The sequence below is a fragment of the Gallinula chloropus genome (assembly GCF_964237585.1).
Source record: "Gallinula chloropus genome assembly, chromosome: 2".
NCBI lineage: Eukaryota > Metazoa > Chordata > Aves > Gruiformes > Rallidae > Gallinula > Gallinula chloropus.
In genome coordinates this window covers 85220096-85237521 of record NC_140086.1, presented here as the reverse complement: position 1 = coordinate 85237521, position 17426 = coordinate 85220096, and positions in this window count along the sequence as shown.

Here is a 17426-nt window from a genome sequence, read left to right as displayed (position 1 = left end):
TTACTTCTGCTAAAAATTGGTGATATCTAGGCTTTGAAACGGTTTTGCCACAGGCTATAAAATGAATAAACTAAACTATTCTGAAAGGCCCAAACTTCTCTCCCTCATTGCCCCATCAACATCAATAAAAAGACAGTATAAATGATTTACATCAGATAGTAAATAAAACTATATATAAAAATATTGTGAAAGAAATACGTATTTCTAATTGGATCTAATTCTCAGTGAGTCTTCAGGACATTGGTATGTAGTTGCTATTCCTGTTACAGATTGCTTCCTTTGTAATCTTACTTAATTCACTATAATAAGGGCCTCAACTAGGATAACAATGGTCATGACAGAAAAAGGCACAGAAATGCAAGAATGTATAAAAAAGAACGCAGAGAGGATATAACTAATATGCGATAAAGAGGCACAAAGTAAGGAGACCAATCATCATCAATTAAGAAGCAGCATGCAACAGAGGATATACAAATATCTAAATTTCTTGCATTCCCTATCTTAAAAACATGGTATGAATTTCCTCTTCATGACCATAATTTCTTCTTAATTTTTAAGAAGTGCTGTAATTGTTGCTATCCATACGAGGTAGGAGTATATGATTCAAAATATATGAAGAAAAATAGATTATAATAGACCTGAAAAAATGGTAATAGCTGTAGAAATTAGAAATATTTTTTATCTTCTCAGTGTTCATGAAATGCATGTTATTTGAGAATCGGGCTACTTTCTCTTTAAATTCTTCTAACAGGAATGAAACCTTGCTATTTTTGTCTGCTTTCTCTTTCAGAATATTGAAAATCAAAGGTAATTGCATTATGTAAAACATTTGGTTCAATAAATCATACTGCAAAAACAAGAATAAATAAAATGGAACTGGGAAAATATTATTTTCTGTATTTCCATAATAAAGTTCAGTAAGCTACTTACCATAGAAATATATATTTAAAAATAAGTCCTTATTTGTGATTATAAATATAGAAACTAAAGTGATTAATTAGCTTTAGAGATATAATACATCTTTATTAATGCATAGTCTCTCAGAAGAATAGAATTCCAATATTCTAAATGAAAAGTTACACCATACGAATAGGAAATAATCCTTGCTAATTTTCTTAACTAAAAAGCTATTTCATCTATAATTCTATTCTCTTACCTTATCCAATGGTATTATATATTAGACTTATTTAATTCATATAATTGAAGCAAGTTTAAATTATTTAAAAGAAACCATGCTTCATTGAGTCTAGCATTATTATTAAATTTAGAATCCCTTTAGAAGAACTGAGATCAGATGTAAAAACTCTCCAAGGAAAGTGACACATCATTTGAGAAATGCTTCTTAGAGATTATCATGAATAAGAACAATTAATTTGCAGTTTTAAAATGAGCTCAGATCTTAAATTTTATCTTTTACTTTGTATTAAAGCACCAAAAATTTCACATCTCATTTCACATTTTATAAGTTGAGGATAACTAGGGTCAATATAAGGCTTTAATTATGCTTTATTTATGTATTGTTTATGTCTTGCAAGATGATGAGTGTCCAAAAAATATCTGTATTTCTACTCCCATTAGGAATTAATGAAATTTGTGCTTCTTTCCAGCAATTTCAGGGATAGACTTATACTATTAAAGTTTATTTCACATTAGTATATCAAAGATTTGGTACTCAAATTTAGTTGAAATATTTAGTCTATTAAAGAAAATCAGTTCCCATCTCAGTGATTTATGCTTGCCTATCATTTTGGTTTAACCCCAACTGGTAACTAAGCACCATGCCACTGCTTACTCACTCCTCCCTGCTGGTGGGATGGGCAGGAGAATGGAAAGAAAGGCTCCTGTATTGAAATAAAGACAGTGTAATAGGATAACAAGGGAAAAAAAAAGTATCAGTATTAATAATAGTTACAACAATAATAATAACAACATAAGCAACAACAATAGTAAAAGTATATATATATACACACATACACGTATGTATATAAGTGTATATATATATACACACACACACACCTATGTATATAAGATATATATCAAACAAGTGATGCACAAATACAATTACTTATCACCTGAGAAGAAAAAAAAAAAAAAAGACACAATGCCCAGTCTGTGTCCAAGCAGTCATCCTGTCTCCCAGTCAACTCCCCAGGTATATACTGAGCATGATGTCATATTGTATGGAATAACTCTTTGATTAGTTGGGGGGGACTGTACAGGCTGTGTCCCCTTCCAAATTCTTGTTCACCCCCAGCTTACTGGCTGCTGGGGTGGTGTGTGGAGCAGAAAAGGTCTTGACTTTGTGAAAACTCTGCTCAGAAATAATCATCATCATCATCATCATCATAATGATCCCTGAGTTATCAACATTGTTTTCAGCTAAAATCCAAACCATAGGCCCATCCAAGATATGATGGAGAAAACAAACTCTATCCCTGCTGAACTTGCACACCTAATCATCCTACCTTGATTTGCAAAATGGTGAAATTAAAGATGGTTATGAAAATCCTTGTATTTGTCAGTGGCTTTTCCTACAAAATTTAGTTCTTGTGCAGTCCAGACCCAAAGAAAAAAAGTAAAACAAAACCCTACCATTTTTAAAAATATTCTGTGTTTTTAAAACTTTAGTTTTACTTTTTAGTCATTTCAAGAACTGAAGACTGGGATACAGGTGAATGGATTTTATCACAAACCCATTTCAGAACTTCCTAGTATGTCTTTCTTTGTTTGAAAGACGTTCTATATAACACATGAAGGCCTCTCTTAAAATCATCCCATCTTGGGATTTCACCATTTCACATCAGCCTACTTGTTCTTCACTGAATTTGCAATCTGTTAAGATAAATAATGCCTCTGTAAAACCAAAAATGTAAAACCCTTACCAATCTGCAGTTCTAGAATTAGAAGTCAAAAAAGCTGCATTTATTCTTTACCTGAGGAAAGTTTTAATGTTGAAGTGTTTTCTGTTTAATGGAATTCTAAAGAAGCCTGGTCAGTTAAATGTAGAATTATGTGGATTTTCTGTCATAAATACACCAGGAATAGAGAAAATACCCTGCCCATGAAATCTAGGATAATACCATTTTAGCACTACTTCTTCCTCTAATAAAAACACTAAAACAACCTGAGATAAGTTAAAAGACTCTGTACTTGTTAAGGCAGTAGATTTTTTTATTTTAAGTTTTAAAGACAGGTAGTTCTCCCTCTCTCTTAAATCTCTTAGACTCATGAGAACCCTCCTATTATTTTAATAGCAGTAAAACCCCTAACATTTTGCCTTCTGAGTGTTTAGATGTCCTTTTTTAGTAACTGTATGAGTGGAAGTTGCTTATGCAGAATGACTTTAATCAGATACAGTATAAATAAAGCATTGCTATACCTTAATTTGAAGCAGGTGGCTTATAAAAAGAATATTCACTATGGGGAAATAACATTAAATAGAATAATTACATATGACATGTAAATAAATAAACCTTTGTGTTAAATATTACACCAGATTCTAGATCTTATTAAAAAGGTTATGATTGTGGAAGATAAAAATAGAGACCAAAACTACAAAAAATAGAAAAACAGATTTTAAATTTCTTAAGCATATAGAAACCTAAATAACAATTAGAGTCCATTGAAGGGCTGTGGATCAGAATATACACAGGCATGTTCATCTAGTAACTCAAATTATTAGAGAGTTTTATCTTTCCCCTGTCACCTGAACAAGATTTTAGGTGTCCATTTTTTCATCCTAATAATCTGTAGATAACTACATGGATTATAAAGTATGATTACAGGGTAAGTGTTAGGTGTTAAACTGTAACTGAAACTGTCATTGATCAAATGATTTCACTTCTGGATGACTAGAACATTCAAATTACTTTCTTGTGCTGCTGATTATTAGACAATTAATATGCTGATTAACATAGACAAATAGCACTTTAGGATTATGTAACGTAAATTAGATTACATGGTAACTTGTGAAGTTGCTTTATGTTCTACTTTCTGAATTCACTTCTGTATAAGTACAGTATGTATTTCCAGAGATCCCAGAAGAATCAGACCACAGGGTAAACTGAAGAGGCTTAAGCAAGTTGCTGCTGGTTACCAGCTTCTTGTATGTCATCGAGAGTGTCATGAGTAACCAATCTGTTTTACCTGCTAATTCTAGTGCTTTGCCACAACCTGTTATTAAGAGAACTTCCCTGAATATAAATTGATCTCCAAGTTCTAGAGTACAGCAAACTTTTTCCAATAGAAAGCATTCCATATAGAGTTTTAGCAATGGCCTAGAGAATGCAAAAATGCGTGGGAGTCTGAATATCAAGACTGGTATGCATAAAAACATGGCCTTTAATGGCACAATTCAATTGGTGTGGTGAGAGAGAAATAAATATTGAACTACTAAAAATACCGACTACTATTTTTCTTAATATCATTGATGTTTTTAATGAAAATGTCTGAGTGGAATCACTATTGAATACACTTTGAAAGTCATGCTAGGCAGAAATCCTGTCTACTTCACAAGATATTTATGGCTACCGTCTTTGCCTACATACTTCTTTGCTGTTTCTTTCCAGCACACAGGTCTTCAGCAAAGACCTCTCCCTTCAGTAAGGCTTGTGGGATGTACTCCGAAAAGTCTATGTTATTTACTGGAAAAAGGCAAGAGAACTGTCCCAAAGGACAAAGAAATTATCCTTTGAAGTATGTGAGTTCTTCGTGGATGAACCACATGAGCCCACAGTGATAAGAAAAGCAAAAAATATATGGTTACATATATTAAAAAAAATAGCAAGGAGTAGTAGAAGAATGTAAGAAGATGGTATTTTTTCTCAGGTAACCTTACCAGTGAAACAACGTTTAGACAATCTAAACAATCTTACCATTTATAGTTTTCTAAGATGAAGTCGGAGGACAGGGCACAAATAGAGGGATTAGAGAAAAAAAGAGACAGGATTATAAAGAACAGATAGAGAAGAAGATCCCTGGTAAGGTGTCCTCTGAGACATTGATTTGCTTATTTTATTACAGGGAAGATTCAGTTTGATCACTGTACATTGTGAGAGCAAAAATACAGAGCTATGAAATACTTCTCTTACCAGAGAAAGGAATAAAAATAAATAACTTCTGGAAGCTGAAATCTAATAAACTCAACAGCAAAGAAGATCTTTCTTTTCCTTTTGACTAATCAATGTTTTGAACAAATGTACCTGCTAGGCATGTGAAATTTAACCATGTAAAGAAGTTTGCAACCTTCTAGCTGAGAAAAAGAATATTAAGAGAATTTGTGTTCATAAATTGCATAATCTTGGCCTTTAAATTTGTATGTGCTAACTTTTTTTTTGCATTTTGTCCATCCTACCCATACTTTGGTTCCAGCTTTGCCCTACATCTCCTCTCCCTCCTAGGGTCTGTCAACAATTGACTTTTACTGCTTATGTGTTATCATCCTGAATTAGCTCCATTCCCTAGCTTGTCCAATGTCCTTTAAAGACCTGTTTCTTTATAAGATCCATGATCCAGGGAAAGAGCTGTACCTACCTCTAAATACTGTTACACTTTAAAATCTAAACCAGTCTTTGTCCCTGTAAACATTTCATTCGTATGTTTATGTGATAAATTTGAAAGAAGCAAAATTATTGAAGTACCAAAACGTCCAAGTGCAAGACCATAAAAATATATACTTTGATGTGACAATTTCTTGTCACACAAGCCAGAATAAAAAGCTTACATATTTTGTTTTAAAAAAATATCTTTCAAAAATGAGCTGTCAACAGCATGAAGAGCTGTGAATTTGGCTTTTTTTTTTTTTTTAATGAATCTGTGAAGGGTTTTTTTTGGCATGAACAGCTATCATCAGTTTCTCTGGTTTGTATTACAGTTATGACATCCCTTACTGCATTGCTTTTTGATAAGAACCCACAATAATAATCCTGAGGCCAAATCGCATATTTTATGTTCAAAAAATCGACATTAGATTTCAAGACAGGTCTGATACTACAAGTCCAGACAAAGTAACAGTTAACCAAATAGGCCTCTCATTTCTGGTAGGGTGGAAGCTGAATTAAACTCTTCTGCCCACATTCTAAGCAGGTCAGAAAAAAGCTCAGCCAGAGACTGCAGTCTGCGTAGCTTCACTATTGTCTATGCAAATTTTCAGAGAGTTGGGTACAGTGCTATTAACACAATGGTTTGGCTTTCAGGTAGGCAACTTGGAGTATGACATGGGATTTTAAGACGAAAAGAGCAACCAAGAAAACCTCTACAAAAGCTGATGAACACTGGCATATGGGGAAAAAAAAAGATGTTACAAACTGATGACCCTTGATGTTTTGATGCAGCTAGCCACTAATAAGAAGGTAAGGAATGAGTAATAGGGTTATGATAATGGATCAGTGCTTTTTTCTTTTTCTCTCTAGCTTTTCCACATAGGCCTTCAGGAAGATAGAATTTAATGCAGTTAGGACGTTGTAAAATAAATGAAAAGTCAGCCTAAGCAGTCTTTTATGGAAATGGCAAGAGTGCCTGAAGGTTATCACAACGGGGGGGGGGGGGTGGGGGGTGCGGCAGAATATTCACTGAAAAAGGTCTTCAAAAGCAGAGGTGGAATTCTATGGATCTGAATTCTCAAAGTTACTATTACAAAAGTTCATGAATGTACCAGCTTACACAGCTTCTCCTACATTTATCACCAAAAGCTTCATTTTTCTCAAAGCAGAAATGAGAAAGCATTGCAGATTAGTATTGATGAGTCCCACCACAAAATAGTACCTACTGTTTTACAGTTATCATCAGATTTCACTCTTTTGTTTGCATTTTACTGATTTACTATTTTTTATCACCCCAAATAAGAAAAAACTTCAATCACTTGCAAAACTCATAGTTATTTCTAAATTCTGTGTGGCTTTATCATAATCATTTAATTTGTTTTCAGATTATTCTTGAAACAAAAAAGAATGCATTATAAATATACAACAGTCTGTGGAGAGACAGTATCTGCAGAATACAGAATAGAAGCTCAGTTTCTGAGCTTAAGTATTCATTACCTTTTGTTCCATAATATCAGATTATATCACACAGATAAATTCAACATAAACCCTCGTTAGTAAGATTGCATGAAATAAATATTAGACACCCCTGACATCATTGTCTGATAAGACTAGGTAATAATGTACTATTAAATGTACATAGAAAGATTTGTGACATGCTTTAATGCCTTCATATACCTGCTTGCAAACTCCTTAATCTTCAAAATTGTAGCCAAATTAAGCAATTTGATTCATTTTACAATGTAATGGTATTTATGGCTGTAATTTCATGAAGGAATTCTTTAGCAGATTCTTGTTTTCCACCTCCTGTATATCTGTATATTTTCCTTTAAAAACATATATCTTCTGAAAATAAAATGCAAATACTTACATTTATCACTACCTGCCTTTTAGGTTATACAATAAAGCTATGCAGCTTTCCTGTTACATGCTGTAATTCCCTATGTTAGAAACAGAATGTTCCTCCCACACCAAATCCTGAACAAATGCAGTAGTAAAATTGCTTGGGATAACTCTAAGATACGTCAGCTCTCAGGCAAAATGTGCTTATTTGGAATTTCTTTACTGGACAAAAAGCCACAACTCAGACATGGTTACACTGCAGGTCTGTTAGGTCTGGCACACTAAACAGAAGACCCTGAAGTTACCCTTTACATTAGGCCTCTTTGCTTTTGTTCATCACCTCTAGACATGCCTTTACTATCGAATCCCTGGTGGTGTCTCACGTCCCCTGGAGTGACCCTGTGCACATCACAGAACTATGCATGTGCCATGAGACATCTGGGTAAAAGTAATAGAAGTTTGAGAAAACTCATCTCTCCTCTGTCTCCTCAGATGTACCATCCCATTCCTCTAACACAGGATCCATCCCACACACCAGCTTTCTATTCCAGTCTAGCTACCAAGGAAAAATGCACTAAGGAGACATGAAAACAAATTGTCCCTTCCTGCCCCAACAGATATGCATATAATTGAAAATAGTGCCAGATAGAAGTATTGGATGGTACAAAATCACAAAGTTCACCGATTAATAGCATAATAGCATATCACCATAAAAAACCCACTATCTCTAGCTATAGCATATTTACAGCATTATTAGAGTTATCATGAATGCACTGGCGAAAAGGAAAATTAATGCTGAGAAGGCAAAATCCAGTGTACAACAAAATACAAGCCATGATTTTAGACTGCAATCTTGCAGCTTCTTGTTTTGGTTCACAAAATCTCTCAGGTGCCCCAGCATTATCCAGACAAAAAGCCCAGAAAGAGGGCCACTATCAGCAGATACAATGTCGGAGAAGGAAGACATGGACACCAAGTGGTTCGTCAGGCTGTCTCAAACTTTAATCACACAAGCATAGCTTAAATATAGTAGTTAATTAGCTCATTGAATATTGCAAAGCCGAGCTGATCATTGGTCCAGCTAATCGATTGCAGTCCTGCCCTGCTTACATTCTATTACACATTTGCTTACATTCTGTTGCATTTTGTTATGAGAAAGACCTCTTTCTAAGACAACAGGACTGCCTGCAGCTGGTCCCAAGGGCACACTGACTTTGAACCAACCTTTACCCTACTTATGCCACCTCGAGCAGGTCTGTGCAGCTGTGTCCCTTCTCCAACAACCAAGTCTGCACTGAATCCTCCACAATACAAGCAGCCTGATTTTTTCTTGTACCAGTACAAAACTTGTGCAAAAGGTAAGAAACCAGTGTCTCTTGAGCTCAAAATATTTGGAAGTGCAGTATAAGGACATGTGTACTGGACTGAAAATAACAATAAATACCAGCATAAGTCACTGTACAGACCATGGTTTTTGCTTTCTCTCCCTGTAGTGTTTAAACAAAGACAGACAGCAAAGGATTGTCATTATCATGAGTTCTCCTCTTGTATTTGGGCAAGGATTGCAGAAAAGGAAGGAAGGAAGGAAGGAAGGAAGGAAGGAAGGAAGGAAGGAAGGAAGGAAGGAAGGAAGGAAGGAAGGAAGGAAGGAAGGAAGGAAGGAAGGAAGGAAGGAAGGAAGGAAGGAAGGAAGGAAGGAAGGAAGGAAGGAAGGAAGGAAGGAAGGAAGGAAGGAAGGAAGGAAGGAAGGAAGGAAGGAAGGAAGGAAGGAAGGAAGGAAGGAAGGAAGGAAGGAAGGAAGGAAGGAAGGAAGGAAGGAAGGAAGGAAGGAAGGAAGGAAGGAAGGAAGGAAGGAAGGAAGGAAGGAAGGAAGGAAGGAAGGAAGGAAGGAAGGAAGGAAGGAAGGAAGGAAGGAAGGAAGGAAGGAAGGAAGGAAGGAAGGAAGGAAGGAAGGAAGGGAAATGACAGCATTTATTTACGACTTTGCAAAATAACTCAAACCTGGTATTCTGACTTAAATACCAATATTCAAAGTTCAACCTTTTTGCTCTGTATACATTGCCATCATCATAGTTTGGAGGACAAAAGGTGAAATTAATTCAGTAGGTAAAACCGAGAAAATTTTGCCAGAGAAAGCTTTTGCTTGTTTTTCCATCAGAAAAAGCAGAGAAATTGATGCATTTTGTAAGGCTTACAGGTTCTGTACTACAGCAGAAGTAATTTTGCTCTCGCTAAATAAAGATGACTCAATATATTTAATAGATTTCTGGTTGATCTGATTTTGGGCAAAAGGTTACCATGGTCTTCTGGCTGGAAAGCTAAACTCTTGTTTTTACTTCACTAGAATCTTGTTCAGAGGACATGGTTCAATTGAACTGAACTGCTTATGATCATGCATAATACGGGCACAATTCTTGATAGTTACACAGAGGTGATATGAAACTGTTTCTTCTGCAACTTTGACCTTAATATTGTTCAATAGTATTATGAATTTCTATAAATCTCCAAATTCATTATCATCTATACAAGGCCTTCACATGGATTTTACTTTGAATCATTCAATGTCTTTTAATATTAGCTCATGGTTTTAATTAAGATATGCACAATATACGAAGTTTCACTAAGTGTCTTTCAAGAAGCTTTGATGATAATACAAAATGATGCAAAGGAAAGTCTTTGCTTTTAATAACTCCAAAATGATATTGTTCTGGCTTATATTTCTGAGGACTTGATTTATTTTGTGGGGGAGGGGAGGAAAAGTATATTTCAGTATAGTTAATTAAGATGAAAATTCTCATTAACTGAAGCAAATGTTAAAAGACTCAAGGGAATCCATAAATAATAGGATCACTAATAAACTGTAGTATATCGAAGCTGAGGAAAATAACTTTAACAATGCTTTTGCGGATTTGCTAATTACAATAGCTTCCAGCAGTGCCAGATCAACCTGCAAAGAACTTAAACTACCATTTGTTCTGTCTCCAGAAGTGCTTCGGAATAATTAAACTATTTGGAATCAAAGTTGCTCAATCTGCTTATTAACATAAAAACAGGCAAAATAGTTGTTATAATATTATAGACTCCTGGTGGCTATATATTTCATAATTGAAATAGCTCTTTCCTTAAAGGGCAGTATTTATGAAAATTAAATATACTTAGATTTTATTCTAATTAACTGTAGTGGTTAGTAAGTGCTTTATTGTTGCAGGAAGATGATTTTGCCGTTATGAATGCTACCGTATGGTAAACAGTGGTACTCAGCAGTAGTTCTAGTCTTTTTAGAATGACAGGTCTATAAAAAATTGATGTTATGGTTTCATGTATGGATCACCTATACACAGGAAACTTAAGGATAGTATATGTTTTAAAGCTATTTTTAATGTAAAGATGTATCACTATTGTTGTGATGTAACACCAGTAGGCATCTGAGCCCTTCACAGCTGCTTGCTAACCACCCCCTGCAATGAGAAGGGGGAGAGAATCAGAAGGGTAAAAGTGAAAAAACCTCATGGGTTGAGATAAAAAACAATTTAATAGGGCAGCCAAGTGCTGTGCATGAAAGGAAAGCAAAACAGGCTAATAGGTTTAAACTAAAAGATGGTAGATTGACATTAGACATAAGAAATACTTTCTTCACTATGACTTGAAGTTGCAGATGGCCCCTCCCTGACAGTGTTCAAGGCCAGGTTGGATGGGGCTTTGGGCAATGTGGTCTAGTGGAGGGTGTCCCTGCCCATGGTAGGGAGATTGGAATTAGATGATCTTTGAGGTCCTTTCCAAGCCAAACCATTCTATGATCCTCACGAATCTATAATGAGATGTCTCACTTCATTTTAGAAATAAAGAAGTCACTTCAGACAATTATTTTGTGTCTTCGGTTTCGGTTGTCATTTGTGCTTGCTGGTTTTTTTTTTTAATTTGCTTTCTTTTTTCATTGGAGGTGGAGTGTACAAGCAGGAGGAACATGTGAAGCCAAGCAGTGGACACCTGCACTCCGACTCATACCGAATCATACTTTTTGCCAAAGAACATAGCAGGATTCAAATTGGCAGCACCTTGTTATTATCAGGGGGGGGAAAATAAGGAAAAGTAAAGACACATAAAATAAACACCTCTTTTGCATTATGCAAATTATAGATTAGTAATCATTTTACAACTGTCATCTCAGATAAGTATCTGTGTAACCCATACTGCTGGTGAAATACATTATAGCTAGTTTAATTGCATCTGTGCCAACTTCATAGCTACATCTAAATAGACTGACTGCAGTTGAATCAATAGCTGTCTGATCTTTTTTGCTGAACCTAGTCTTTTTCAGTCTCTTAATTGGGGAGAAACACTGATCTACAAACCTCTAGCTTTGCCTGTCCAGTCAATGTTTTTTTCAGCATGGGATCTGAATCAGACGGGCTCAGATCTGTCCCAGCCCTCTTCCTTAGCTCCAACCCCAATTACATCAGCAGTCACTGGCATCCTGGATAAAACAAGCTTCACTTAGTAACCATTGTGACAAGACAGGTTAATTGTAAAATATTGTGTGCTGCTGACACTCGAAGCAGCAAAGAAAGCAATTAATGTAAACTAAGCTGAAGAAGCACCTGCTGTGTGTTTTGAGAGTGGTCTTTTCCAGGCAATTAATTCAATTGCCCAAAATGTAAATATCTGAGGAGGTAAGCATAGCAGCATATGAAAACACTTGTGGTTCAAACTGTTTCTTTTTCTGTCAAACATTGAAACACACTGAGGCAGATTCCCCAGCTGGTGTAAACTCTATATACTTCAGTGATTCCAACCGATAGTTTTCACCATTCAATATATGACTACTTTTCCAAACATAGAATGTAAGTTAAAAAAAAGAAACAAACAAAAACGCAAGCTGAGGAATTTTCCAAGCCTACGTCTTCCCTACTATTTTATATCATTATGTGTACCATATCAGGGAGCTAGGTGCACACAGGGCTGTGTGAATGCCCCTCCTTTCTCTTTAAGACTGGTGCATTCTGTAAAAGTGTGTGATGGTTCAGCCCCAACCAGTGGCTGAGCACCATATGCTGCTTGCTCACTCCCAGAGAAGAAACAGACAGAGCATCCATAGGTTGGGATAAGGATGGTTTACTGACAAAATCACCATGAAAAGAGAACAATAACAGCCCGTGGCAAATTTCACTCACACCCAGTGATAACACAGAGTATCCGACAATATCACAAAGTACTGCACAGCAACCCAACAGCCCAGCAACACCCAGACTACCCAGGAGGCACCCCAGAGCACCCCTCCACTATCAGCCCTTCTTATGGGGAAGTGATGTCAGGTAGTGTGGAAAATAGCACAGGCTAACTCAGCTCACCTGTGATGACTGCTTGGGACGATTAACTCTGGCCTGGATGGAACCAGGACAAAGTGGAAGACCAAGGGTCTTGGTAGGTCCCATATTCCATCTTCATGTCAAGACAAGAACTGTGATAACTAAAAAATTCCAAGTAGTTTTTTATCTAAATGGATAAATGCGGCAGTGATGGAGCCTCCACAGCTTCTGAAGAAATCTAGGGATGCAACTACTGTATTAATAAAATAGAACACAAGCACTATAAGTTAAATTTTTGCTGTGAATTTAATGTGAGCAGAATACACTGAAAAGAAAACTACAGAGCAAATCAATCTGTAACTTAATCACACTGAATGCAGGGGGAAAAATCAGGGAATTAGGTTTCTACCTTTCAGGTGTAACTTTCATTTAAAAAAGTTATGGTGCTCTTTTCACGGACTTTCTTTAAAAGAACATTTCACTTTCAAAATTACAAATTCATTATTTTACAAATAATTGAGTCTACATAGGTAACTTTAAGCATCACCGCATGCCAACTAGATGATCTTTGAGGCCCCTTCCAACCCAAACAATCCAAACCTGTCTGCCATTCTGTATGATTCTTTGATGTCTTCTAGAGCACACTCCCCTGCCACAGGTTTGTCTGCTTGGGCTCAGGGCCAGGGTAGCATTGGCCCCAGCCATTGATACTGTCCAAAGGTCTACCACAGGGCCCTGTTTCAGCAGTGGCTGCAGTTACGTCATGGCCTGCTTGGGCTGATATCCAACGCTTGCTGCCAACCCTAGGGAGGTGCCCAATGCCTGGGGCTGTGGCTCTCCTGGTGCCCTCATTTATCCTGCTCCTGGCTGTGGGGTGGGACAAGCCCTGGTTGACAAGCCCAGGACCCACCCATAGGAGCACCTGCCACTGCCAGTGTCCAGCTTCAGGGAGACATCAGTCCCAGCAGTGCCCTGACATATCATTGTCGACATGCCACAGAGATGTATTTTCAGGTTGCAGATTTGCTCATTGAGTTACGTGTACTACAATTAAAATGACCAAAATACAGATCAGGTGTTGAAAACAAAGAGCAAAGTCCCAGGGGAATAAATGAAAGCAAGTTTAAATAACCTTTAGCACTAACTCATTTGCAAACAGCATTTCAATTTGTTTTACATCTCTGTTCTCTGAACTGCTATGAGAACCTATCCTACACCAAGGGTGTAAGAGGGAGCCAGTGTGTCTTTTCAGCCTCAGATTCTCAGATTCAAGTGGAAATGTGTCTATTTGAAAGAGCTCCTTTGCTATTTACTAATTAGTAAATTACTATTTACTAGTTTTTCTGCTTCCCTGACAGTGTCTTGCTGCAAATGTTCTTCTTACACTAAGTAGTCTGTATTAATGAACCTCAAATGACATTTTCAGCAAATTCTTTTGCATGGAACAATCAAAATTAATTTTAGCTTTTTTAAGATTCATGAAGAAAGGAATGGTACAGATTTATGTAAGATCTCAGTCTATCTGATACTCAGCTAACCATAACAGAGGATAACAGTTTACAGGTGCATGTAAACACCAGGATGCTCCAGGTTAGAATAAGTGGATTCAGAAGTTCCCATCAGTAGTTGAAAAGCTTTTATCAGAAATGCTGACTTGGAGAAAAATTCTGAGGGCGGGTTTATAGAAGACATCCTTACAGTCTGATTCTTTCTTCTTCTTCTCCTGTACACCATTAAGACCATTAATAGGGTCTTTTCACATCTGTAATCCACCTAAAACCCTTTCTCAGTCTCTCCTGCTGATTTGATACTGCAGACTTTGTGTTCTTTATAAACAAATTTATAAAAGCTCTACCCGTGGGGAATCATCTCATCACTGGTTTCTCCACTCCCTTTGAATATACCAGTAGGACTCCAAACAAGATGAAGCACAGTGGTGATGTAGTGTGATGCCTTTTTATTTTAATCCTATAGCTTTCGCATAAGTACAATTCTTTTTTTTGCTCAAAGGTACTGAAACCAGCCTTTGCTGTCTTTCAAAAGACTGCCTTACCTACCAGACTATAGGGTCTTTCAATTGTTTTCTGTCCCACTTGCTTTTTCTATTTCCTTTTACATAATGGAATTAAATTCTCTTTACTCAGAGAACAGGTGTTTAAATAACAGGAATATCTTTGCAGATGAATGGTTGCACAGACACTTCCACATCCTCTAACAGCTTTGATGTTTAATATAACTGTATTAAATGGAGCTGTCTCCATGCAGTTTAACAGTACTACAGCATTAGCCTCCTGAATTCATCATGTTGAAGCAAATATCTGCAGTAGGCATAACACATCAAAAGAACTCTATTGATAATTTGATATGTTAAAGTTCATAATGGGCTGAGTTATCAATTTTTTTCACAGCATATAATAAATGAAGAAAACTACATGCAACAACAGTACGAAAGAACTCTAAACTGCATACAGAAAATATTATTATTATTATTATTATCCTTCATGCAATCCTAAAATAATATTTGGAATTAATCCAAAGGTTTTAAACCCACTTCTAAACCTGGAGGATCTGGATTAAAGAAAAGAGAAGGAGAGGATTGGACTTCATTAGTACACTGATTCAGCTACTCTCTGCCTTTACTGCCTGTTCCCAAAGGTGGCTCACAGAAAGAGTAGTTTGCAAACAGAAAAGTAGGACAAGTATTGTTTACATGAAGTGCTCACGAACTGTAGAGAATATATCAGAAAGTCTTAAGTACTTGGCTGCCTACCAATCGCCACATGCAACAGGATAGGTGAAGAAAGCTTTGAAATTGTCAGCAATTTATTATTTGGTCTGTTTTTAAAACAGAACCAATATTTTGCAAGTTTTGTGCAAATGTGCAGACCAACCTGTAGGGCTGACTGGAATCTTTCAGTTCCCTGTGAGTGCATCGTCAGGGCAATGAGAATCAAATTATCACGAATCCCAGCTATGCCCAAAGGAGTGTTCAGTACTGGGAGCAATTAAAAAGAACTTTTCTATTCCTTAGTACTGTCATCCCACACATTGACAAGTCTTTGAAAGCAAAGAATAAAACTCCTCACACATAATTAGCTAGTACAAACTGATGAAAGCATTAAATATAAAGTGTTCTCTCAAAGACACGATCATCAATCTACAGTTCATTCCATCACCGCATTTAAAAATGCAGAAAGATAGGCAAATTATCCCATCCTTGCACAAAGCCCTTAAGGGACAGAGAAAATGGTCTCAGACCCTTCTTAATCCTTTTATTATTTTTTTTAAATATTTTGATCTGGCCATCTTAGCTTGATTATTGCAGTCCCAAGAAGAATATATACAGAAATAAAAGGAGTTTTAAGACTTAATGAAATTGTTCTGAAAGATAAAATAAAACATTTAAACAATCATTTGAAATGTACTGACCTTTCATGAGGCAAAATTTGTCTTTGAACACTTTAGATGTCCAAACATTCCAGTTTATAAATGCCAATAATGGAAATATTAGGATAAGCATTTTATATAATTTGCTTCTTGCTTCTCTTAACAAAGACAATTAACTGTTGAGATGTGACCTTTGCCTAGTCTTAATGTGGGTTTTGCCATTTTCTGCAATGAGGTAAGGATTTTACCTCTTTGCTTTAACTCACCTGTCACCTAGAGATTTCAGACACAAACTGTTGAAACAGATGTTAACATGAATGGACCTTCAAGCTTCAGCTATAGGTCTTCAGTAATTTCGCCTCACTTATGCCCAATATAATGAGATTGGACCAGATTCTCTTTACTTTCATCATAAAGCTAAACCAGTCTCACTGACTTTGGGAGATTGCAGAAGGATAATTGAAGGAACATTTTTGTCCCTATGTACTTCATAGCTAATCTGTCAGTAGAATCCTGAATATTTTTTGAATAAATATACAATATGAGCAGCACTGGATGAATGAATTAGAGAAATAGAAGTGCCATAATCTTACAATCACTTTGTTTTTCATCTGCTGCACACCTGTGGCAAGAACATTTATAGTGCAGGTGGTGTATTTTGGTGAAGAAAAAATAAGTAGTTTATTTCTGATCTTGATATCATGTTTCATGTTTCCAGGGCATATATTCAATTTCTAGAAGTTTGAAATTATTTTAATATGAAGTATTTCTCCTTAACTTGAAATAAAAAACCTTAAATACCTAAAAAATAAAATACCAAACCCACAAAAAACGGTCCATAACTTATAATTTTCAGGGGAGGATACCTGAGATCATATCAAGCTCATCCATGTAAATATAACTTAGTTGTCCCCACAGACTGTGAAGGGAGATGGGTCCTTAACTCTTGATACTGGATTTTAGACTGGAATCTGACAGACAAATACTACCACATACATTTCAACGTCTGTATTATTTTCTGGTGACCATAGTAATTTAAGAGTATTTGTCTCTTCCAAACCTAATGAAGATTTTCCATGGCCTCCCAGGAAGCCAAGATTGTCTCTTTAGTTCTAACTTACTTTTTAATGAACATATTAAATTCCTAAGTGGTGATTTATCACGATATACCACAGAAACAGGTCCCGTCTTCAACTACCCTTTAGGTGTGGCACCTATTTCAATATTGTAACACTTTTTAAGTTTTCAGGGGGAAAACAGCCCCATGAACAGATTTATGGAGCTAGGAAAACACTTCAGTGCCATTTCATAGAATCATAGACTCATAGGGGTTGGAAGGGACCATGAGAGA